The sequence below is a fragment of the Anas acuta genome, chromosome Z, assembly GCF_963932015.1.
Source record: "Anas acuta chromosome Z, bAnaAcu1.1, whole genome shotgun sequence".
Lineage (NCBI taxonomy): Eukaryota > Metazoa > Chordata > Aves > Anseriformes > Anatidae > Anas > Anas acuta.
Window position 1 is genome coordinate 43,778,743 of NC_089017.1, and position 25,272 is coordinate 43,804,014.

The 25,272-nt window shown below is 39.3% G+C and overlaps 2 long non-coding RNA genes across 2 annotated transcripts; both read right to left on the reverse strand.

Annotated features, from left to right (window-relative positions):
• Positions 1-1,528: 1,528 nt before the first annotated feature.
• On the reverse strand, positions 1,529-18,249 carry LOC137848051 (uncharacterized). The gene is made up of 4 exons (XR_011091150.1): positions 18,059-18,249; positions 13,113-13,179; positions 9,087-9,151; positions 1,529-2,950 (listed from the first exon to the last, which is right to left on the reverse strand). It is a non-coding gene; the product is annotated as an uncharacterized lncRNA (long non-coding RNA).
• Positions 11,688-12,459, reverse strand: LOC137848052 (uncharacterized). Its single transcript, XR_011091151.1, has 2 exons — positions 12,382-12,459; positions 11,688-11,790 (listed from the first exon to the last, which is right to left on the reverse strand). It is a non-coding gene; the product is annotated as an uncharacterized lncRNA (long non-coding RNA).
• Positions 18,250-25,272: the final 7,023 nt, after the last annotated feature.

Sequence of the window (25,272 nt, forward strand, 5' to 3'; positions counted from 1 at the left end):
CAGATGCACTGTCCTGTCAGGATTGAGAAGTTTTATTTGGAAGATGGAGATGGGCAGACACCACTTGAGACTGGGTTGGAAGCACGTCATAGATATGATTTCTTTGCTATTGGCCACAGACAGTGTGGACTGATGCAGAGGTAAGACTCATAATAAAATGAAGGTAGGAATCATAATTTTATGATTCTATGGAAGAAGGCAAAACTGTAACATCCAGTTATTGTAACACAGGACAGGTATTCATACTTCCAAATACTGAAAGAAGGATTTTGTGACACTGGGAGAGCAGAAATGGATCCGAAATGTGTTTGTTTGTGGTCAGAGAGGAATGTTTGCTCCAGCTGTGAAACAGCCCTGTATGTGGGGGGCAATATACTCTTTGTGCCTCTGTCAGAGAATTTAGCTTGGTAAAGTTGGATTGCATCTGGCAAGGATTTTCCAGGGTGTCAGTTTGTTCTGACTGCCTGAGGACATGTGCTGAAGGGATGGGGTGGCCTATATGAACCTTAGTATGTCTCTTGGCAGTCCAGCATGCCTACTGAGTTCCAATGCCATGACAATGTGAACGTTTTGGTTTTAAGAAGACTGAATGACTGCTGAGAATGCAGTAGCTGCAGTGTGGACACAACCATATGGATCCAGTGCTAGATAACAATCCTCTCGCAGTTTCATCTAGGCTTTGGAAAACTATCTCGAGCTCAGCGGGTGGTACAGCAGAAGAAAGATGCAAGTCTGGGTTCATCTTGGCTGTTCCTAAAGTGTAGTTTTCTAAGAGGTTTTTCTGCTAATAAAAACTTAGCATGACTAGAAATGAGGCAAGATGCTGACTGCAAATGCAGAAGTCTGTATTTTGGATGTGGACTGTCTTTATTTCTTAGAATAATACCAGTTCATCAGATCACATCTCACCTCCATCTGGCAGCTAGGACTGCAGTGTCCTGTTGTTTTAGAGGCATAATTGCCTTGTGTGTCTCTGCTCTCTTGCCTGATGAACTAGTGACCCTGTCACGTTGTCTCATGTCACAGTGCTGTAAGTGAACAACTGTACCACTCAGCTCTGAGTGGTTCACAGGACAGCTGCGGAGAGAGGGAACACAAATAAACAGGCCTTCATTTTTTTCTCCCCAGACGTAAAGCTGTTTAGGGGTACATTTTTATCTTGGTAACTGGGAAATCTAATCAGATATCCTAGAGTTCTAATTAAGTGGCTTTTATGGTTATAAGAGATTTTGAGAATAATCAGCTGCAAAGGCTTGGGACCCATGTTCTATTAGCATGTGCAGTCTCTGGGGCTGTGTAAGTGCTGTGATTGTCTGTAGGAATTCAAAAGGTGTTTGCCAAAATGGAAAAAAAAAATAAATCTTTCCTAACACTTTGTTTTCAGGTCCCTGATTTTAGAATTACAGGGAGAGGTGGTGTAAAATACTGTATTTGAATAAAAATTCAGGAACAGGAATCACGTTCTGTACACATAAACAGTATTTTTTTTTATTTTTTATTATTTTTTTATTTTTTTTGCCAACCTGAGTATCATTAGACTGAAAGTTAAAATTTTGCAGCTGTTTAACATTTTGTTAACCACCACAGAAATCCTTTGTAATCACTGAGTACATACCATTGCATAGAATATATGCTAATATAGTTCTTATTAAGCAGCATTCATAGCAATTCTCTCTCATTAGGTAAATAATTTCTGAAGCAGATATACTAATTAAGTGTTTTTCCTCATTATGCATTTCATGATTAGGAGGAGTTTACTATATTTACATCAGTGCAACTAAAACTATTCAGAACTAACCATACCAATATTTACAGAACATAGAGAGAAACTGCTAATAGTTCTGTGTTCTTCATTACTAATTGTACAGGGTAATTTAGTTTCTTTAGAGGTGCATTCACTACTTTAATAAGCAAAATGATCCCTAAATTAATAAAGGGCTTTGAGATCCCACAGAACATAAATGACATTATAATTTTAAAATTCCATTGTTGATCAGTACTCTGAGCTATCCATTGCTGTCCAGCAGACAATTTGCATTTTCATAATAGTAATAATAAGTTGCCTGTTTTAGCATTGTATTGCCATGTAAAGCTTTTGAATGCACGACTATTGCAATATTTCAGAACAGCTGAGATTAGAAAATATTCTTCTTACATGTCATGAGACCTTGTTACCTGCCAGCACTATGAGTTTTTTATTCCATCTTAGGGACCCTTTTTTGAATTTCTTGTTTGCATTTTCACAGAGGTGCATAAAGTATTTATAGTCCATTTGTAGCTCTGAGAACATTATCAAATGTTAGCTTTTATACACACCTTTACTTCCAGCACATCAGGTTTCTGTACCACATAGATGAGCCTATCAAGGTGAAAGTGTTTCTGTGGTTATCACTTGGGCCTGGGCAAATACCATACTAATTTAAATAACTTCTGTTAGAAGCCTGGGATAGTAGAGATAGTTGAAAAGTCACAGATGAAGACAGAGGCTCTTGACCTCATCAGACAATTGGCAGTACTGTGATAGCTCATGAACTTGGGATTGGGAAACAAGGTCCAGTTTCCTTTCATCACGGCAGTTTGTCAGGCTTTGCTACAGCATTTCTCCACCCTTGCAATTTTATAATGGATCTCATGCTGTTTTGGCAGTTTAATTCAATTTAAATGCCTTGTTGTTCCTGATTTCTATTTTCTCATTTCAAAAGGATTTGATTTTAAATGAAACGGTAGTTTTGCAGGATTATGAAGAAATGTAATGCCTTTCTCTTCTTACTCGTTCCACATTCCATGTGTTCTTCATTTTTCTTGTGCTCCTTTCCTTAAAATGAAGGTGCCCTGGGAACCAAGCAGAAGCTCAGAGGCCAGAAGGCTTGTTTTGCTTTTATTCCTCTCTTGGAAATATCAAGTTAATGCTATCCAGCCTGGTCTTCTCCTTGTTGCCACTCGTTTCCTGCTAAAAGAAGCAATTCAATTACTTTTTCTGCTCCTTCACTCCAGCCCCATTCACAGTAAAAATCTAGGCAGGTGCTTGTGTAACTATTTTTATGCACTCTTGAGGGATGGCTGAGCTCTTTCTCAAGACAGTGAAATTGAGACTGTGTAATATTTCTGAGAAGACACATATCTGTGCAATAATTATCCTTTTATGGGTATTCCTGCATGGCTGCCGAAGTCTGCACAGATGTTCTTGGCTCTGATCTCTGGGAAGAAACCAGGAGGTCACTTATGAGTCCTCCTTCCTGAGGGTGCCTCTGAAAGCGTCATTATCTGGATACAAGCAGTACAACAACTGAGTGCAAATACAGTAGATGAAATGCAATCATCCTACAGTTCAATATTTCTCAGAAATATTTTCCAGAATTCTCAATCAGACTTTTAATATGTGCACATGGAGGGAGGCTACATGCAGGTCTCCTACTTGTGCTGTCCAGCACAGAGTACACAGGGTCAGGCACCTCCCACATCCCAGTGCTTCTGGTTTGGCATTCTTGGTCGTTATCATTCATCCTTTTTCTATTTTTTTTTTTTTCCCTTTCTCTTTCTCTCTCTCTACTTTTCCTTTTCCTTTTTTTCTTTTTCTTCTCTTTTCCTCTGTGTTACAATAAAAGAATTGTGAAAATATTTTATTTTAAATAAAGGGTCTTATCTGAGCAGAAAATGAGGTCATATCTGCCTATAGGCAGATTATAGACTAAATTAAGTAAAAAAAAAAAAAAGGAATACTTACATCACAGATCAAAAAACTCTACTTTTTATTTTTTTATTTTTTTTCCTCTTGTAATTTTGCCTCTCTAAAACCTTTGGAATTGGAAAGGCTGGATTATACCTTAGCATAGTCTCCATACATGAGAGGAAAAAAAGGTAGCAAAAACAATCCACACCAATTAGTGCGAGTAAAGCAGAGAAGGGATTATATGAGCTTATTATGCAAATCATTGACTTTCCAATGCATCTTGATATATGCTTGCTCAAAATCCTATTCCACCATTGTCTCACTATTGGGAATTAATAAATTGCAATAATTCCTAAATTTTAAAGAAATTCTTAATACTCTGAGATAGGCATATAGGTCAGTTTTTAAGAGTAAGTATTGCTAAAATATAAACTAACTCTGATTAATATTAAGGCCAGAAAAGCTGTAGAAAGTCCTGCAAGTTTACTTCCCTCTTTGCTTTCACTTGGATGGATATTGTTTAATGTACAGGCAATTTTTATTTCTACACATTTTTGTTGTATTGCCATTTGAATTTATACGTTTACACAAACATATTAATATTTACCTGATTGTTACTTATACAGTTCAGTTATACTGTTTATTAGTTATACGAGTCTGTTAATTATATTGATTCATTTAACTGAGTTTAAAAATTATGTTTGCACATAATCTAGATTCTCTTCAGTTCTTCACCATTTGGAATTACATTGCTAATCTGAAAAAGAAAATAAAGTATAAATATAACATCTAGGTGTTCTGTTGTGGTAGGGAGAGGGGTCTTACAGGAGACAGGCAAAAACGGATTGTGAATAAGACCCAAACATGTCACTTTAGCTATCAGAGATTTAATGAATATATCCACAAACTTCGATATTCAGATTGACAACATATAGCATTATTAAGTGAAAAGCAAAGTATCTGCTTCCTTTACTTTAAACAATTTCAATATATTTCACTTTATGCAGTGAGTACAACCTACTCATGAATGTAATCTTAGGTTAAGATTTGAAATAAGGCTACAAGTCAGGTATTAAATGAGAAAACCTGTAACTACATTGATGCAGTGACTTACCATTTATCATTTATGAGCCTCTACTCAGCATCAGGAGCCCATCATGATAGAAAACACATAGCAAGAATCCTTGATTTAAGGAATTTACATCGAGCAAACATGGTAGAATGTGGCTAAGCTTGAGTCAGCACACCAGAGTGGAAGGTAGCTCACTGGCTTGCTCAGAGTTGCATGAGTTGAGTAGGACTGGGCAGGACAAAGCTCCAGTGTTCACAGTGCTAAACCAGAGATATAGCTGCAAAGCTTTTCCCCGCTGTTACAAAACTTCAGAGTAGCACTGCAAAATTTTTATTCTGCTGAATCCAAATCAAAATCTTAACGTTGGTTAGGCCTTAAATCTAGGACTGAATACTAGACTAGATATAATCCAGTGGTGTATCTAAGGCCTGCTTCCACTTTTTATCACCCTTATAATACCTCTGTGCTGGCTCAGTTTGTCTAGTTATAGGAACAAAAACACAGCGTTTTAGGTGCTTGTGACCTTCTGGTACGTCTTCTTTTCCAGTCTCTTATCCTCTGTGCATTTTCCTGATTATAGTGCAGAAATCTTGATGATTACAAGAGGGCTGTTATGTCTCCTACAATTATAACAAAATATTCAGATTTCATTCTGTTGTTACAAAGCCAGGACAAAGCTAGAAATGCAGGGAGAGCTCCAGGAGCAACATGAAAGTGAGTTGAGGACAGCTAGGTTGCTGGATTAAATTGTCCACAGGAACGTGCAGCCAGGTACTTGTGTGATGTGAGTACAGCTGTTGAGAAAGGCTAAAACCGAAGCATGATTCATTAATGCATTACCATACAAAGGCTGTCTTCTTGTTCAAAGAGCAAAATACATCCTAAACAGATAACTTAGTGATACGGAGACAGCTTTTACTTAGTGTTGAGTAACTGGCTCACAGTTTAAACTCAAAAGATATTTGTCGTGTCCGTTTTCATGTCTATGTTTAAGGCATGCTAAGTGCATCTTTGATAAAACCTATATTGAGCAACACCATAAATATTTTTTAAATTTATTTGGATTTTAAGCTTGTCTTATCTTCTGCATAGGCAATGCAGGTATAAAGTATGCTTTTCTGGAGCAAAACTAAAATTTTCTGAAAAAGTGAAGAAGATTCATGTCATTTTACAGGGAGCTGAGCCATTTGTAGTTAGACAGAACTTTGATGTGCACAGAGCCACGGGAATAGCTCATGAACTGCACTAACATATGAACTGAAAACCCCTCTGTTCCCAAAGCATGCTGTCCACCTTTGGACTGAGTTCTTCTGCTAGGCCAGTGTAGCAGATCTCATAACACCATCAATTATTCAGCAGGGTCTAAATGAAATCTGAAGAAGCACGTTCTGTGCAGCATGAAATATTTCTCTGCACGGTCTTCTGTGTTTTATTGCAACTGTTCTGGCTGTGATTTTGGTGTTTAAGTACACAGCATAGCAGTGGGCTTCCAAGCTGAAAGGTCATCTCGTCTTTCAAGGACCTGTGAACTTTTTCTCAACTATTTAGATGAGCAAGGAAACATCTTGTCCTCTTTGGTGCTGTCAGAGTGGAACGTAAGGTGAAGGATGCTTTATGAAAACTCGGGTTGAATATTTTCGTTCAGGCTTGCCTGCAATGAAATACTGTTAGGAAATTCTGTTGTACAAATAATTAAACACTTTTTGAAAGGTCTGACTCTGAATTCTGTATAGTCCAGAGCAAAATTCTGTTTCCAGTTTTCCTTTCTATACACATACTTTTCAGGCTGTTTATCTGACAATTTTAGTCAAATAACAGTACCATCAGAAGCAATGATTATGGCAATAAACAGAACAACAATATTATTAGCTATAATAAACACAACAATTAACATTGTTATCCAGACAGAAAATACCAATCTTTCTATGCCTTGCAGATTAAACAAAACCCATGTAATTTCTAAATGGCCAAAAGACCTACTGAGTCATCAAAAACATGTAATAAGAACAGAGAAGGACTGATGTCTTTTGGATCTAGCACCTGCAAGGATAGTTTATTCTTTTGGAAAACTTTTTACCTGTTAACAAAGGATACCTGATCATATTAGGTATTTTAATAACAAATCTGAAAAACTGAAGCTGCTTAGCGTGAGTAAGGCTAGGTCCCATCCTTAGGTCCTGTGTATTTTCACAGAAGCCACAATTTAGTCAGAGAAATGGAAAAATGCACAAAGAAATTCACTTAATAAACTACTATGTATTATTCACAAAGCACCTTTGGTAGATTTGCTTTTACACCAATTAGAAAGAAAAACATTCTGTGAATTGAATGAAGTAATACTCAGAAGAGAACCCTTATTCCCTCTAGCCCTGCAGTGCCACAAAAAACCTTACGAATTTTTCAGTCTCATTCACTCCGCTCCAAGGATCTGTGTAATTTCTTCCTCAGCTTGGATATGAAGATAGTAAAAGTGGGCACTGAAAATAAACAACTTTGCAAAAAGACTTGGAACTAATTTTTTTTCAGGTACAGAAAATATATCATTGTAGCCTTCTTTCTTTCTTTAGTTAATTTGCTCTTTCTCCATACTCATCTCTAAACATATTTTTTCCATGTCTTGCTGCAAACATTCTGGGTTGAAGCAGTCTTCCTGAGACAGTGGCTGTAGCAGCAAGCTAGCTAGTGCTTCTTAGTTTTATCAATTCTGACCTTATTTGGCTGCTGGAGGGTGAGAGAGCTTAGGGATGGCCAAAATGCAATATCTGCCCTAAAGCTGCAGCTGGAGGATGATGATCTAATTTCTAATGACTCTACTTATGACAGTCAAAATCATTATTCAAATAACAGCAAACATGGTTCATTATATCTTGGAGCTGACAGGCCAAATACAAGTAGGAATCCCCAGAGGGAAGTTATGCAATGGGTACTCTAATCTGCTTGCTTTCTTAGCCACAGAAACTACAGAATAGCAGGACTGTGATCCACTTTGGAAGTAAGCAAATACAAGAGTCTACAAACAAAAATAAGCCCGTCAACAACAATAACATGTTGTTCTGTGTTACAAGCTACATTTTGTTCAGACAATTCCATGTGATTGCTTGTGGTACTGGGGTTTAAACTGGAATAGGGTATTCTGCATTTTACAAGAGTTTGTGCAAACTCCCAGTTTCAGTGGGAGGTTTAGTCAGAGTCTATCAAACCGATAAACAGCTGTTCTGTCTTTCCCAATGACTACTTGTATTGTTCCTCCCTAACCAGGGATGAATCATAACCAAAAGTTATTGTCTGTGTGACTTTTTTTTTTTTCCTTTGTATTTTGTTCAAAATCCCAAAGTAGCAAGTTATAAATAAATACATTAAATATCAGATATACTGACTCTTATTAGAGGGTGCATTCAGTCACAGCTAATCTATGCCCACTCCTCAATGAATATGACAGTAATCATAGATTAACACAACACATATCTGCAAAATAAGTATTGATCTATGACTATCTGCAGAAAAATACTAATAACTGTTTGCCTGTATGGAGTTATAAATATTTAATCCAGAAGACAGAGCCCTATAGGATCTTGCTAACAGTAATCAATAACTCTATTTCTGCACGTCATGTATATCAGGAGTGTTGACATTTTTCTTTTTTTTTTTTTTATTTATTGTTTTGTTTATTTTTGATTTAAGGGATAGTCTGAGCTGTTCATTTTTTTTTGAAACCACTGGAGGTCACTGCCTACATTGTTCCATGGGAATTTCTATATACCCTAATAATTATTTATTGGCATTCCATGAGTGCCTGGATGAAATCAAGGCTCCACTAAACTGAATACGTACACATAGAATAAGCATTTCTAAGGGATTTGTATAATTTGAATAAACGAGATATTAGAAGAGAAACAGAGTGGTGAAGTGTATTGACCACGATGGTCATTCTGATCTCCTCAGTTCTTGTCAAGATGACTTAATTAATATGCAACAAATGATTTATTGCATGATTGAGATTTCTGTTTCATTGTTGTCCATACAGAATGTTGCTGTTAAAAACAGATAAATGTTTTGTGTTTGGTGGCTCACTGACAATTTTGCAAGTCAGTAATACCTTGTCTTTGTTCAATGTTGCTTGAACATTGTCATGATGTAGCAATGGATATGAAGGACACTGCTGCAAATTTTCTTGATATGTGAGTAATAATAATCTTTATATAATAATAAAAATAATATATCTAATAATAAAACCAATTCTCAGGCAGGAGTTCTACATTAAAAATTTCAAAAAATTGTTTTTTCCTGGCAAGGATTTTTTGGAGAGATGGTGGACTGGGAAACAAGTTATGATGAAAGACTTACCACAGCATGAACTTTTGAGGAGGCTGGCATCTCTAAGTAAGAGGATATGCTTCATATCAAACAACCTTGACAAAAGGAAATGGCCATAAATCTCATTACAGATTGATAACATGCAGCATACAAGTTTTTAACATCCATCTGGGCAACAGGAGTAAAAGTAGATCTCTTAAACATTCACTTAATTAGATCATATTTTTTCTTCAGATATATCCATTACTTTTCTTCTATCGTGTTTCATGGTAACAGAAAAGAAGGCTGTAAAGGACCAGAGGAATTCACATAGTCCAGGCAGGTATTTGCCTGATTTGTTCTTAATAATAATAATATATAAAAAAAAAATAATCTTTTTTTTTTTGTGTTAAAAATCCTATGTTCTTTTTATATCTTTTGCAGAGCTTCCCTACCATTAACACTAGAAAGATATTTTCTAAATCTAAGTTCAACCTCTCTTATTATGCCAGAAGCTCATTTTTGTTGTAGCTACCATAGATAACAGTATACATTATTTCTTTCTTTCACATTTAAAGCAGCCTTTTACATATTTAAAGACTGTCATCGCTTTCCCTCAAGCCTTTCCCCTCCCCACCCCTCTGCACCTCTTGCTCATGTAGTCAATTCATCTTTAGACTAAACAAGCTCAATTATTTCAGTCTTTCTTCATAGCTCATGTTTTGCAGCTGTCTCATCATTCCTGCTTCTCTACTCTGGACTGTCTCCAACTTGATACACATGTCTTTTTGAAGTGTTATGCCTAAAACTGGGCACTATACTTCAACTACTTCAACTCCAGTCTTATTAGTGCTGGGTAGAATGGAAACATTTTTGTATGAATCTGATAATGTTTTTGTCATCTATATGATCATGTAACATTTGCCTTTTTTTCTGTAACAGCACACCACTACTCATTCAACTGCAGTTTGTAGTCTGCTATAGTCCCCATGATCATTTCTGAAGACCTAGTACCTCGCCAGTCCTTTGCCATCTGGTCTTTCCTGTTCATGCAATTGGTTATTCCCATCTAACTACAGAACTGCACACCTGTCTAATGGAATTGCATTTTTTTTTCTAGACCATATTTTCAGTCCACCAAGGTCACAGTGAATTCTAATTTTTTTCTTTGTCAGACTTATAGCTATCCCAGCTTAGCATCATCTCAGAAGGTATAATGCTTTCAGGGACTTGTTAGAAATTGCTAGTGCCTGGTGGAGTGGGGCCTGCTTGGTCTAGAGTGAGAGTTATTACTGCATCCAAAATCTGATGCTTCATTGAGCACTTGGGGAAGAATTTTCCAACGCTATTCTAAAGAAATATATATTGTTTTTATTTACCAAGGATATTTTTTTCCTTAACATGCTGACTCAAATCAATTTAATTTGTTGTTTTGGCAATTTAATTTTAATATTAGCATCCTCTGCTGAAAAAATTGGACCTGGCCAACTAAATTTCACCAAGAGAAAGCTTCCCTATCTTGGGATAGGGAGGGTGATTGGCTGCATGGTAGAATAGGGCCACATTTGTAGTGAATTTCAGATAATATACTAATTGCTTAGTACTGACACTACAAATTCAGCTTTCTGATATTAATCTCCACTGACATTCCAAATCATGAGATTCTCTTGTTGCTGTTTTGTGTTGCTTTTCTAATTGATTGACTTCTGGAGTTAACTAACCTGGGAAAAGTTTCAGGTTGCATATTTGATATCAATATTATTATTTCAGTATTTGAGATATATTGGCTACTTAAGAATTAATCACCAAAGGAATTTATAAATCATTCTGAATAATGAAGAAATTTGTGCAGGCAAATGGGTTGCAAACAACTTGTGAAAAGGAAAAAAGAAGAAATTTATTTGAAAAGGTTAATTGACATAACTCCGATAGGATTTTTAACAATCTTGTAAACTTACATAGACTAAGCAGCAGCAACAAACATGAGGGCTTAATGCAGGGTCCAGGGAAAGTCAAAACAAGAGCCAGGATATGACCTTTTAGCTTCTATCTTTTGAATTGATAATTACTGTTTTTGCTACCACTTTACTTCATGCATTTGAAGTCATGAGGATAGTGTTTGCCTGGAGAGCCTTGGAGAGGCATGCACATCCCAAATTGCAGTACCACCAGACTTACCAATGAAGGGGAAAAGAAAAACAGATACAAGAACTGCAGTGATGACAGGTCGAGCCTCAGAGTGCCATACTTGCAATTGCTTTGCAATTTGCCTGGCGGTTTGATTACACACAATTATAATCCTGTTGTGCTGGCTGCTAATTCCAGAGCACTGTCTGTGCACAATACAGCATAGATTAGGCCTCACAGAGTGAATATTAAATGTAGAACATAAAGCACTAAGCACCTTGTAAGCAAATTAGAAGGGCAGGCAGATAGCATTCTGAGTTAGGATTTTTGTTTTGGCCTACAAAGTGAAATGACAATTACCTACTGATAGATCTACACAGAGAATGGCAAAAATGTGTAAGAAGAAAGGTTATAAATAATCTAAATCTTGCTTGCAAACACAGAAAATCAAAACAAGAGTAGGCACTAGAAGTACGAAAGACAAATTTGAAGAAAAAGGCTAAGAAAGATGAACACTAATATTCCTTATGTTAAGCTGTAGGTCTGATTTATTCAGCTCTCCCAAAAGCACAAATCAGCTGTAGGAAAATCTTCAGTACAAGAGACATAAAAAGAGCCACAGTAATGCCTGTAAATTAAAACAAAAATCAAAGCTGTAGGGTTTGATTAGTATGGTAGAAATTATTGTACAATATTAGAAAAAGGACTCCAAAACAGTTTGCCAACCTAGAGATAACACTCAGGAGATAACACTACTGAGGTGGTTAATACACTATAACATAGGATAGTTGTGGCAGCAACTTTTTTGATTCACCTTTTTTTAGAACAACAATATTACAAAATTCCTTGAATAACATTTTACTTTTGTATGATTTCCTGCTTCTGCTGTCTTCCCATTGGTTGTGTCAGAAATGGTATTTAAAGAAGAGATCTGCAAGCTCTGGTAGTGAGGAGGTTTTTGATTTTGCAGAAGCAGCCTGGTGTTTCTAGAGGACTGATAAGAGTCTTATATGCCTGCTCAGGACTTGGTGGTTGGCAATATGAAAGCTTATTCTACTGTTCAACTGTAGTTTAATCTAAAATATTAATATTACATCAAAGTGCTGTGACTACATGAGTTGCTACGAAAAACATCATTTAATAGTATTTTATTTTTGTTTTTAGTGACAGTGTCTTCTGGATTACTTTTTCAGTTACAGCTCTAATCACTATCACTCACCAAAAATTTTGCTTTGTCTCACCAGGATGCTGGGCAGTTTGGACAAAAATATTCCCAGTTTGCTTCTGGAGGCTGAACATGTGGTTTTGCATGAAAACAGAGCAAGTACTTTATGCAGGAACAGTTGCTTATACCAACCATGTCCACATTTTTTCCAGAAACTTCTTTATGTGGAAGATAGTGATAACTTTCTTTATGTTTTCATCCCAAAGTCCTGGAGAGATTTACTGCTATATGAATACCAGCTACATGACATGTACTCAAAAATTGTGACATCTCCCACAGATACTGACTGTAAAAGCAGGCTTTATGTGGCTTTCTAGCCACCCATGGACTATAGAGATGTTTGGGATTCTGATCACAACGCACAAAAGCAAGGCAGCCATCTAGTCACAGGGATTCAGGCTGCAGGGCCTCCGGTTTTGTATTTTCTCCCCTACCAGGCAGCCTCCTAGCAACTCTGCCTCCACCTTCACCACACCACATTCAATGGTCATCATCAAGGACTTTCAGATCTGTTGGTGGAGTCAGTATGGGCTCTTCTGGTTTAAGCAACTGTATCTCTTTCTTTGTACTGCTATGACTAAACAGGATGCTGTTGCCCTAAGAGCTGTGTTTAAAGGGTCTGGGTTTTGAAACAAGGTCCTGGTTGTACACAAGGCACCTTGAAACCTTCTTCACAAATTATTGCTATAAGAAAAAGAATGGATTTTGAATTATATTTTTCTCACCACATCGAAGTTCCCTGGGGACAGAACCATTTTCAGCACTCCAACCCAAACTTGCAATGGCAAGCAGCTGTGGGCAGAAACAAATTTGTATTTATTTAATTAAAAATAGCAGCTGTAAAAATCCACACTAAAAATAAATAAATACTCATTTACGAAATCCACATACACACTTTTCATTAAGCAAAGACTCCTCCCATATTAGAGAGTGAAGGCTAGAGTAGATCCAGGACTGATTTCAATGACCTTGTCTGAACATACACTAAGTTTCACAACCTGTCATTGTCCTAATTGGTGAGCTACAAGTTTCAAGTTCAAATACTTCACCCCAAACCCTTTATACTTCAGTCCTGAAGTTGTTCTGCTTCTCTGTAATTGGTGAAGATTGAAAAATAACTGGTTATGGGTACAGTCATTCACACATGGAGTTTGGTTCTGCCAGCATTCGCTCCACCAACAGCCTGTCCTGAATATTCAATTCTGTGAGGCACAAAGCCATGCATGTATCTTGGCTCACCTGATTAGTAAATCTATCTTTGTCATTTTTGGCCTGATATGCTACACAAGTGTCTACTTACCAAGTATTCCTGAGAGCCATTGGCTTGAACCTGGTTTAAAACACAGAGCTTCCTATATCAATGAAACAGCAGTAGTTACTTATTGTAACAACATATTGTACTTATTATTAGTTGCTGTGACACCTTCTTCTCCTCCTACATGGATCAAAATAATTTTTCGGTACTGTTTTATTTATTTATTTGTTTTTAAGTTAATAATTCTTATATTTGCCTGTTTGGATTTCTTTCATTCTAGTTTAGTGAAAAAGACGTGGTATCTGGGAGATCATCAAATACTTCAGAAACTTCAACCTCTGAGTTCTACCTGTCATACCACACTGGGGAGAATCTCCCACAGCAATAAAGGAGACTTTCAGCCTCCCCTGCGGTGGCTTGGGGTGCTTAACATGCATCTGAAAATGACTAGTAGATAATTCAGGATCTTTTGATCAAAATACTCGTACCTTCTTTCCTCTTGCCCTGGACTTTTCCTGTCACAAGGCTAAATAATAAATCAGTGGCATAGATTAGGTGGATTTGAGTAATGGCAAGGAAACAGTCAGCACGCTTCACTGCAGCACCAAGCATGATGCGAATATTGCCTGAAGGTGGGTGCATAGATTCAGGATCTAGCATGAAAGCAGCATCCTAAGTCCTGTGCTTCTTATGCTCTCACTTCTGTACCTTAAAGTGTATTGACCAAATTCCAGTCTATGATTAGATCTGCTATGTGAGCTTGTTGTATTATCACAGATGAAATGGCAAGCAAGAGCTTTGTTGTCAGGAGCTGTTAGTTATCCCCCCTTGAGCCAACAGGAGCTGTTTGAGCTTCTCCTAAGTCTGTCTCAGCTGCAACTTGTTTTTCATATATCTGTATGTCTCACTGCTTGCCTGCAACTCCTTAATGATCTGAAAACAAGGCACTGTGAGTAAGAATGGTGGAGTGGGGTGGCTGAGAACCATGAAGGTTTTATTGCATGTGTAGCTTGCAGGTTGATAAATCTGGGAATTCATTTTATTTCAAAAATGGAAGTCAGAGGTATACAACCTCTGCTTTCCTGTCACTGACTTAATTGCAACAATTTTGTCCCAAACTCATTTCCATGGTTTTGAAGAGACTAACAAGATATATTGTGAACCAAAGGAATGAGTTCAACAAACAATCCATTGAAATCAAATGGAAAAGGGAGACAAATAAATATAGGCTGCTTTCAGCCTGCCTGTGAAGAAGAGGCTGTTCCCTTGACCCCTCTGATTCAAAGTTTCTAGCCCAGAGGCTATGTCTGCCCTCTGTAGTGGTACTCAGCTGCTGCATTGGGCTATTATTCTTACCTTTTACTGTTTGGATATGTTCTTTATTCTCATCAGGTCTTCAGATTTTATTGGATACATTTATATATTCATTGGAAATAGCACAACTATAAAAGAGTTGTCAGAAGAGATTTACAGGGTTATATTTAGTTCCTGAGAAACATTCTTGAGACTTTCTCTAAAGTCACTGATCCCAAAATCACCTCAACAAAACTTTTGCACTGCTTTCCATCCATACATTCCACATTGCTGTACAATTCTGTGTATGCTTAAATTAGAGAGTTGAAAAGATGGGATTTTACCTCTCTTCTTTCTCTAAATTATTGCCTTTCCCTATTTTCGTATATAAGTTCACATATTTTTTCTTCCCCATGCTTTTTCTCAGCATTCTCATTTTCTATGACACCTTTCAAAATACAGCTGTATGTGGGTACCACTTAAACATTAGTCTGTTTCTTTTTTTAGTGTTGTGTGTTATTACCTGCTTCCCGCTGTCTCTGTTTTCTCCTAACAGCCACCTCGCAATAACAATATCTTTTCTTCAGCTATCTGTGCACGATCTGTATGATAGTTGGTTTTCAGTTTATTTAATTACAATATGCCTGACTAGTGTCTTCCTAAACTTCACAGCACTATTTTTCAAGAAAATATTTTCTATTATATGTAAAACATTTGAAGATTTCCTTCTGTGCACATCTAATTTATAGCTGCATTTTCTGTTTAGTATGATATTATCTCAGGAGCTGTCTCTCTGTTCCCTTAGCTACTATCACCAACATATACTGAAGATGTACTTCCTCGTATTTCTCATTATCCCTGCAAACTTAACTACTCAACACTTTCTTTTTTGGGGGGGAGGGGGGGGAAGGGGGAGGAGGTGGAGGGTTGAATAATTTTGAAGTATCTGGGGCATCATAGATGACAGAGAAAGAATAGATGGTGTAGACAATCTCATTCCCTTGATAATGCAGTGTTGATCTCCAATGCCTTTTAATTTATCTGCAAAATGTACTGCCAATATGCTTAAGAAAGAATAGCATGCACCTGGTTAGACAGCTAGTTTTTTAATACAGAAAGTTATTTATTTCTCAAAGTGAAATAAACACACACTCGTCACAATTTTGCATAAATTTGACGTTCTCAGCAAGTAACTGAACTTTACAGAATCATACAATCATTTAGATTGGACCTCTAAGATAATTAAGGCCAACTAAATTTGATTTTGATTATGTCAGTAAAACATAAAAGATATATATATGTTCCTAAAAACAGTATTTAGGATCTGGACTCTTTGATTTCTTGAGATTTACCTTTATATATTCTGGTTCAGGTTCATCTTTTACTTCCACCAATACCATACATTTATCACTTCATGCCTTCCTTTGTGTGGCCAAAAATATCCCCCCAAATATCTGTCATATACTTTTAGAATCATTAAAGTTGAAAAAGAGGTCCAAGATCAACCAGTCCAACCATCCCTCTACCAACAACATTACCCACTCAGCCTTGTCCGTAAGTACCATGTCCAACCTTTCCTTACACAGGTTCCCCGGGCAACCCATTCCAATGCCTGACTACTCTTTCTGAGAAGAAATGTCTCCTAGCTTCTAACATAAACCTCCCCTGGTGCAACTTTAGGCAATTTCCTCTAGTCCTATTGCTAGTTTTCTGAGAGAACAGGCCAACCCCCAGCTCCCCACCTTCCTTTCAGGTAGCTGCAGAGAGCGATAAGGTCTCTCCCCTGAGCCTCCTGTTCTCCAGACTAAACAACCCCAGTTCCCTTAGCCGCTCCTCACAGGATTCCTGTTTTAGGCCCTTCACCAGCTTCAGAGCCCTTTTCTGGACATGCTCCAGGGCATCAATGTCTTTCTTGTACTGAGGGGCCCAAAACTGAACACAGTACTCAAGGAGTGCAGCCTCACCAGAGTACAGGGAGATGATCACCTCCCTTGTCCTGCTGGCTGCACTATTCCTGATAAAGCCAGGATGCTGTTGGCCTTCTTGGCCACCTGGGCACACTGCTGGCTCATGTTCAGGTGAGCGTTGATCAACATCCCCAGGTCCTTTTCCTCTGCACAGCTTTCCAGCCACTCTGTCCAAGCCTGTAGTGTTGCATGGGGTAATAGCTCTTCATTGAGCAATTTCTTGTGCTTGATTAGCAGTGGTTTTAGAAATTGTTTCACACCCATGTTGGAAACTCCTTAGGCAGCACTAAATCTCTGAGGTTGACATTGAAGGAAAAGTATACCATACCTTCTGGGAGAATATGTGGTTAGATTAGATGATGACTTACGGAGGAATATCGTCTTCACACTGAATTTTGTGTAGTTTTAGAGATATGGAATGGAGTAGAAAACCTGAGCTGTCATTCTTTCTCTTTTCTACTGTTTGTTATATAAAGTTTATATCTTTACTATCCCAAATGATGCATTTGCAACATTTTTTCACTTGAGATCGTAGGTTTCCAGTACCCAGGTTATTTCTTTATCATTTCTCAGTATGCTGATTTTACCCAGCTAGGAGGCTGAGCTCCACAACAACCAGTCTCTCACTCCCCCTCCTCAAATGAAAAGGGGGAGAAAATACAATAGTAAGGGCTTAGGGGTAGAGACAAGGACAGGGAGATCACTCACCAATTACCATCAAAGGCAAAACAGACTCAGCATAGGGAGATTATTCTATTAGTAATAATCAATAAATTAGATTAGACCAGTGAGAAACTAAAAGCAAACTAAGCCCACCCTCCCCTGTACTGCTCCAGCACGGGTCCCCCACGGGTGGGGGCAGCTCCCCCCAGACCCCCTGCTCCTGCGTGGGCTCCTCTCCACGGGCTGCAGCTGCGGCCCGGGGCCTGCTCCTGCGGGGGCTCTCCATGGGCCGCAGCCTCCTCCAGGCCACATCCACCTGCTCCAGCGGGGGCTCCTCCACCCATGGGGGGGCTGCAGCGTGGAGATCTGCTCCATGGGGGACCCATGGGCTGCAGGGGGACAGCCTGCTCCACCAGGGGCATCTCCCTGCACAGCCCGCAGGGGAACTGCTGCTGCCTGCCTGCAGCACCTCCTGCCCTCCCTCTGCACTCACCTGGGGGGCTGGGGGGCTGCTTCTTACTCCTTGCACTCCCAGCAGCTGCTGCACACACGGAGGTACAATCAACATCTCTTCCTGACTTGACTGTGGCCAGCAGTGGGCCCCTTTTGGAGCCGTCTGAAACTGGCCGTTATCTAACACAGGGCAGCTGCTTGATTCTTCTCATAGAAGTCACCCCTGCAGCCCCCGCTATTAAAACCTTGCCACGTAATCTGAATACACTCATATAACAGTGGTGTCTGTTATTTCATCACCTCAATTAGGAAGACAAGGTGTGACTGTAAGCCTTGGGACCTATCCCAAGTATCCTGTTACAACCCTGGGCTCATTCATAAAAATGAATTGAAATCAAATTTAGTCGTGATCAGAATTCCTTTATTTCTCATCATATACTTTAAAATGCCAATACCAAATGTATTTTATTAATTAATTAATTTATTTATTTATTTTTCCTCTTTCTAGTTTACTTAATTGGTAGTCAATAGGTAATATAGGGTGTAGTTGTCTTTAGGCTAGTTTAGTTTAGTTGTTGGAAGGCTGGACAGGGAAGGACAGATCCTCATATCTCTAGGCAATATGAAGGTAGAAATTATCTAGGAGTACTAAAACTCGGTGTTATTTTCTTTTAGTTTTTGGTTGGATAGAGGCCTTACTGTTTGGTAATCTCTCAGAACGGCTGAAGCTGGGAAATGGTCCAGCTGACTGTGGTTTTGTTAGATTATGTAGGGACGTGTGGTGATATAAGGCGTCCCTTATTTTAGTTTCTGGGAAAGAACGGAGAGGTGGATTTATATTTCTGTTCTGAATTATTAAGTCATTTATTTTACTGTAGTTTCATGACTTCTCAGCTGAGATCACATCCTGTCTGGCAGGACAAAATAAAAATACATTGTCACAACTGCACTGCCAATGGATTTACAGACTAAATAGCATGGTGATGTCAAACAACTTGCCTAAGGACAGTGAGCAAGTCAATGGCAGAGTTGTACAGGGAACTCAAATCTCGGTCTTCAGCCACTGGCCCACACTGTTCATTGAAAACAGCTGTATCTCAAAAAGGGGAGGTGTAGTCACAGGCCTCAAACATGGAGTTTCACTGGAGATAATGGTGAAACCTCCCCTACTTTGTACCATTCCCTGGAAAATGACAGCTTTTCGTTTCCCACAGGCAGCTTCTCTTACATGTGCCAGCATACCCATGAATTGCATGGTTATTTTCTGCAAGCATATCTTTCTTCTTCCAGAGCTGTATTCCTATAGCTCTGCTCTCACCCAAGGTCTGGAGAACAGTTTCCTATGCTGGCAGTTCTAGTCTTCTGATTATGTGACTTCACACTGCAGTATGTAAGGCTTACGGCTGCACATTTTCCTCTAAAAGCCACTACTGTTTGTCTAATAAAGTTTATTTCCTCTGGGAGAAATAGAAATGTCATTCTTCTTACTGGAGGTGCCTTTTTTTTTTTTTTTTTTAATAAGTAAACAATGCAAAGTGAAACTGGGTATAAGAAACTACAGTTTCTGTGCCAGATATTCTTCTCTTCAGGCTGATGAAATGCATTTTACATCCATAATCCTTCATCACCTGGCACATCAATTCCCTGTTTTGTGTAAAAATCCTGGCATTACTGTAATAACTGAGGAAGCACTTATTTCAGGGATCAACACCGAGGTCCTAGCTTCCTCACTTCTTTGCTGTGTTTAATTACAACAATTGCTTACTATTTGCCTACCTAAAATAATAAGAAAGGATCTCATGCACTGTATTTCAGTTGTCTTTGAAGTCTTTGGCCAGAGACCAGTGACCTTTTGGTGATGATGGCGTGTAATGCTGTGACAAGCCCTCCCCTTAGAGCGTCGGCCAGATGATGATAATCTTCTCCTCCTGTCAGAGCAGTGAAAAAGCAGTAGGTGCCACATTCTGACACTTTTATGACTCATTTCATCTCTGGACTGACAGAGCTATAAGGACTATTAAGCATTCTCTTTATAAGTTTCCCAGTGTAATCGGAGAGTCTATTTTTGGTGTTTTTCTTTCTTTTTTTTTTTTTTTTTTTTTTTAAATAAAAAAGAAGGAAAAATTAAGATCAAGAAAATGTACTGTGCTTTTACAGTAACTGTCTATGAAGAGACTGCGGATTTTGTTTGGCTACTGGGTCATCTTTTTTTTTCAGAGCAACCTGAAGACACACAATCAATTAATGGAGATTTCTGGGGATATGAAGAGTCCCTCTGCTCTTCTGCTCTCCTTCCCCACCCACATGTGCACTACACCAGGAGGCACTAGGAGAAGGAATGTAAGGGGCCACAAAGCTTTTGATCCATTGGAGGGATGAAATCTACAGAAACAGCTTGGCAACAGGGCAGTGTGCAGGGGGGGCATCAGGGTGTAGGGAAAGCCTCCAAATGAGCTGCTGATCTCATTGTGGAGAGCCCTGGGTGCCTTGCTCCAGAATATTGCATATCTGGTTGTGAACTAGAAGGTAACATTGACAGTTTACTCAGAAGCATGAATGCCCTGCTAAGGGAGGTGGAGAATAAACCAGCACAGGGAGTCAAGGTGTAGAGACAGTGTTGAGCTGCCACTCTTGGAGCTCAGTGTCCTTCTGGGACTTGGACTCTCTGGGGTCTTGTACATAATAGTTACTTGACTGCTTTTCTTGTATGTGCTCAGAGACTACATGGGATAGCAGACCTAGGGAGTAGTCCCTCTGTTCTCCCTGAAGGGTTTGTGAATTTGTGCAGGGCAAGAATAGCAATAGAATCTAGTCTGGCATTTTATTTCACAGACACCTTGCATTTATGGTTTTACTATATTGCAATATTGACTTTACAGTATTGAAGATCAAAAAGAAGTACAGTATGGCAAATTCATCGGAAGAAATGATGTTCTTCAGGGAGAAAAATTTACTGGAGATACCATGCAGTTTATAACAACAAGGTTTTTTGTTTTATTTATTTATTTATTTATTTTTACAGCTCTTCCTTGGTAGAATTGTTGGCCTGTATAAAACTACAATACCTAATCCATAAACAAACTGATAAGAATCCCTTCTGAAGGGTACCACTCGAAGAGAAAATAAGCTTTTTTTTTTTTTTTTTTTTTTCTTTTCTTTTTAGTAGGCAATATTTCTCATTATGTCTGCCGAGTCCTCTGGGTGAATTTTCTGAGATGAAATATAAGCGACCTTAAGAACTGAGCAACCCAGCATGAACACAAATGGTGCCTTGGCTCCTGCACTTACTAACACAATAAAGTTGTACAAGGCTCTGAACAAAGCTGTTGTGGTAGAAAGAGTGGGGAAGAGAGGAGGTGGGCTTAGAAACTGTGCTAACTGAAACTCTCATCCATATTTCCATTCAGTAGCATGTGCAAGAACACTCAATAATAATTCTAGGGGCACTCAGTGGTCCTTCTCTGGATTTTGGTGTTTTGATGAAAACACTGGTGAAAGGAAAGGAAAAAGGGAAGGGGAAGGAAGGGGAAGGAACTCTCATATTGCTCCAGGAAAATACTGCCCCTCTTTCAGGAGCCCTCATAACAATGACACTTGTGCTGGTGACAAATGCTGCTAGAGCTCTACTCATTTTTTTCTGTAAGCAACAGTAAGCTATAGCTGACCTTCAGTTGGACTGGCAGCTCTTTCCATGGTGCAAACAGATAGGAGGATCTTGTACTCTCTCCATTTAGTTCTTCTTACTTAATTAGGGGACCAGGAGCCTTTCTAGAAATCTGCAACCCTTTCAGTGCGATAAACAGAACACTGCAGCAGGCAACGGTTTATTGACTTACCACTTCTTAACTGCGGAAGAAATGCAGAATGAAGGCCTTGGGTACACACTGGAGAGTTTAACAGAATCATTGAGTCTCAAAGAGACTTCCTAAGATTATGAAGTCCAATGTCCCAGATCAAAGCAGAGTAAGCTACAGCAGGTTGATCATGATCCTATCCGATAAGGTTTTGAATATTCCCAAGGATGGAAACTCCACTGTGCACCTTGTGCTAATGTTTGAACACCCTCACAGTAAGGAAGTATTATCTCATGTTCAGTTTGAATTTCCCATTTTTTAGTTTGTGCCCATTGCTTCTTGTATTGTCAGTGAGTAGCACTGAGAAGAGTTTGTCTCTCTCATCTTCACTCTCTCACTTCAGGAATTGCTACGTATTGAGCTTTCTCTTCACCAGGCTAAACTGTCCCGGCTTTCTCAGCCATTCCTCCTAGAACAGATGATCCAATCCCTTCATCATCTTCCTGGCCCTTTGCTGGACTACACCCAGTATGTCCATGCCTCGCATGTACTTGGGAGCCCACAGCTGGGCACAGCGCTCCAGGTGTGGCCTCAGCAGTACTGAGAAGACAGGGAGGATCACCAGCCTCGACCTGCTGGTACTGTTTTTCTTAATACAACCTGGCAGGCTGTCAGCTTCCTGTGCCATGAGGATGCATTGGATTTGTTGTTTCCTACTTGAAAAGCAGCACCAGTCTGAACACAGAAAGACCTGCTCAGTAGTCAGTCCTCTGACCAGCTGTTGAGAATGCTATACCATGAAGTTGAAAGCATATTCTGCAACATTAGCTGATTTCCCCATGCAGTAGGGCTTATGTTCATTCATCTTGCTGTCAGAACACTCCACACAGCACAGAAAGCAGCTCTGCAAGCAGAATACAAGCCCCAGGTGGCAAAGCCTGAGGAATGAGTTAAATATAACTCTATGAAATAGCTCTAATGGGCATGACAAATAGGACTCTCATATTAGCCAGAGAGATTAAAGTTTTTTGTTTTATTTTGTTTTGGTTTTCTTTTTCTTTTTAGTCACTGTCTATGTGATAAAATATATATTGTTCATTTTAAAAATGAAAGGAAAGAAAACCATATGATTGGAAGCAGCTTGCTTTTCCTGGTGATTAATACATTCAGGATTCTCTTTCTCTACAACTCATTTAAAGATATGCTAATATTGCCTACTTGAGCATCTTTCCATCACCTATAATAAAAACAGAAGTATTGCCATATGAATACTTCTGTCCTCATATGCTTCCATGCTGCTTGGAACCAAAACAGCCTTTTTTTTTTTGGGGGGGGGGGGAGGGGAGAGATGATAGGGGAAGAAGGAAATTATGGAGTAGAACACATTGACATTTTCTTAAAAATGTTGTCACCCTTTTAAGAGCCAAATAAATCTGTGTATCTTGAAGATGACTATCTGGGACTCTGCAACAGAATTAGCTGAGTGTGTGTCTCCTTGGATTTCTGTGCACCATTGCTAAGTTCAATTTTAGAGGAACTTTAATGGAACTTTAATTGCCTATATGATACTTTCATTTTTTGTTTGTTTGTCTGTTTTTCTAGTTGATATGATACATATCATGTCTCCTTACTGCCATGAAAAGATCCCAGAAAGTTTTTTGCAGGCTTTTGGAATAACATCAGATCTGACACTATGAATGATGAACAAACACATGAACAAACAAACACAAATAAACAAACACATAAACTATGAATGATGAACAAAAATGAACAAACATTTCATTTGTTTGAATAATCTGTAGCTATAGTCACTACAACTAAAGATATAACTAATCTACTCTCCATTTCAAACTGTGGTCTCCACCAGTAATTATGATACATGAAGAAATTTTAAATCTTTCAGATCTTAAGATAAATTAGATTTTTGAGTAGCAGGCAAGGGTGTAGTAGGATTTTTAGGTTGTACTTTAACATAATATGTAAGAGGAAAAAATAGAAAAAGTATAAGGAACAGTGTTTAAGAGGAAAAATAGTATTTAGGAGATAGAATGGTGGTGATAGCTATAACAAGAGACCTATCAAGCAATTTACAAGTAATTGTGCTGGTGAAATTATGGTTGTTTGAGAACATGATTGGTCCTAATGTGGTCCAGACCACTCTGAACAACTAAAAGCATGACTTGATCATGCAGAAATCTGGTTAAATATCTTTTTAAAAAGCATTAGTTAGTATTAAAGCATTATGGAAAATAATTGAAAATTGAGGTTTTTCATAGAGAATGACTGAGTAGTGTTAAAATGTCATCCCACACAGTTTTTGTAACTGGGGGACTGATGAGAGATGTATCTGTGCTTGGAACTTATGAAGAGCCCACCATGGAAAACTTTACAGAACATCAGGGTGGGAAAGGATGAACACCAGGATTTCAAGTCAGTTGTCATCTCACTGATGAGAAGAGCTGGCTTGATATTTAACGGTGCAAACTTGTATTGGGTTTATGTGGCAAGGATTTGGTAGGGGGAAGCTGCATGACTGGCCTCTGAGAAGAGTCCAGAAGCTGCCCCCTGTTAGATTAGGGTGAGTCTCAGTGGGCTCCAGAAGGGACTGGCCACTGTCCAGAGCTGAGACAGTAAGTGATGTTGTTTGTTCTCTGTGAGAGCAGATTTAAGAAGGGAAAAATCAGCTGGGAGTACAAGGAGTGAGAAGCAGCCCTGCAGCCCCCAGGTGAGTGCCGCAGGAGGGCAGGAGGTGCTGCAGGCAGGCAGCAGCAGTTCCCCTGCGGGCTGTGCAGGGAGAGGCCCCTGGTGGAGCAGGCTGTCCCCCTGCAGCCCATGGGTCCCCCATGGAGCAGATCTCCACGCTGCAGCCCCCCCATGGGTGGAGGAGCCCCCGCTGGAGCAGGTGGATGTGGCCTGGAGGAGGCTGCGGCCCATGGAGAGCCCCCGCAGGAGCAGGCCCCGGGCCGGAGCTGCAGCCCGTGGAGAGGAGCCCACGTGGAGCAGGGGCAGAGAGGGACCGAGAAGGAGTGGTGGAGATGAAGTGCTACAGACTGACCACAGCCCCCAGTCCCCCTGTTCCCCTGCGCTGCACGGGGGGAGGAGCTGGAAGAGCTCAGATGGGGGGAAGGTAGGTGGTTTTGGTTTCTTTCCTTTGGTTCTCACTTGTCTAGCCTGGGAGTAGTAGTAGTTAGGCCGGAAATCTTACTGTCTCCCTATGCTGAGTCTGCTTTGCCCATCACGATCCTTGTTGAGCGATCTCCCTGTCCTTGTCTCAACCCCTGAGCCCTTTGCATCGTATTTTCTCTCCCTTTCTCTTTGAGGAGGGGGAGTGAGCGAGTGGCCGTGATGGAGCTCGGCTGCCCACCCACCGAAAAGCACTGCAGCTGCAAAGGACTGGAAAAGTTTTCAGAAGCAACAAGGTGTTTAACAAGGAAATGTATAGTTTCCTTTTTCAGGCTTC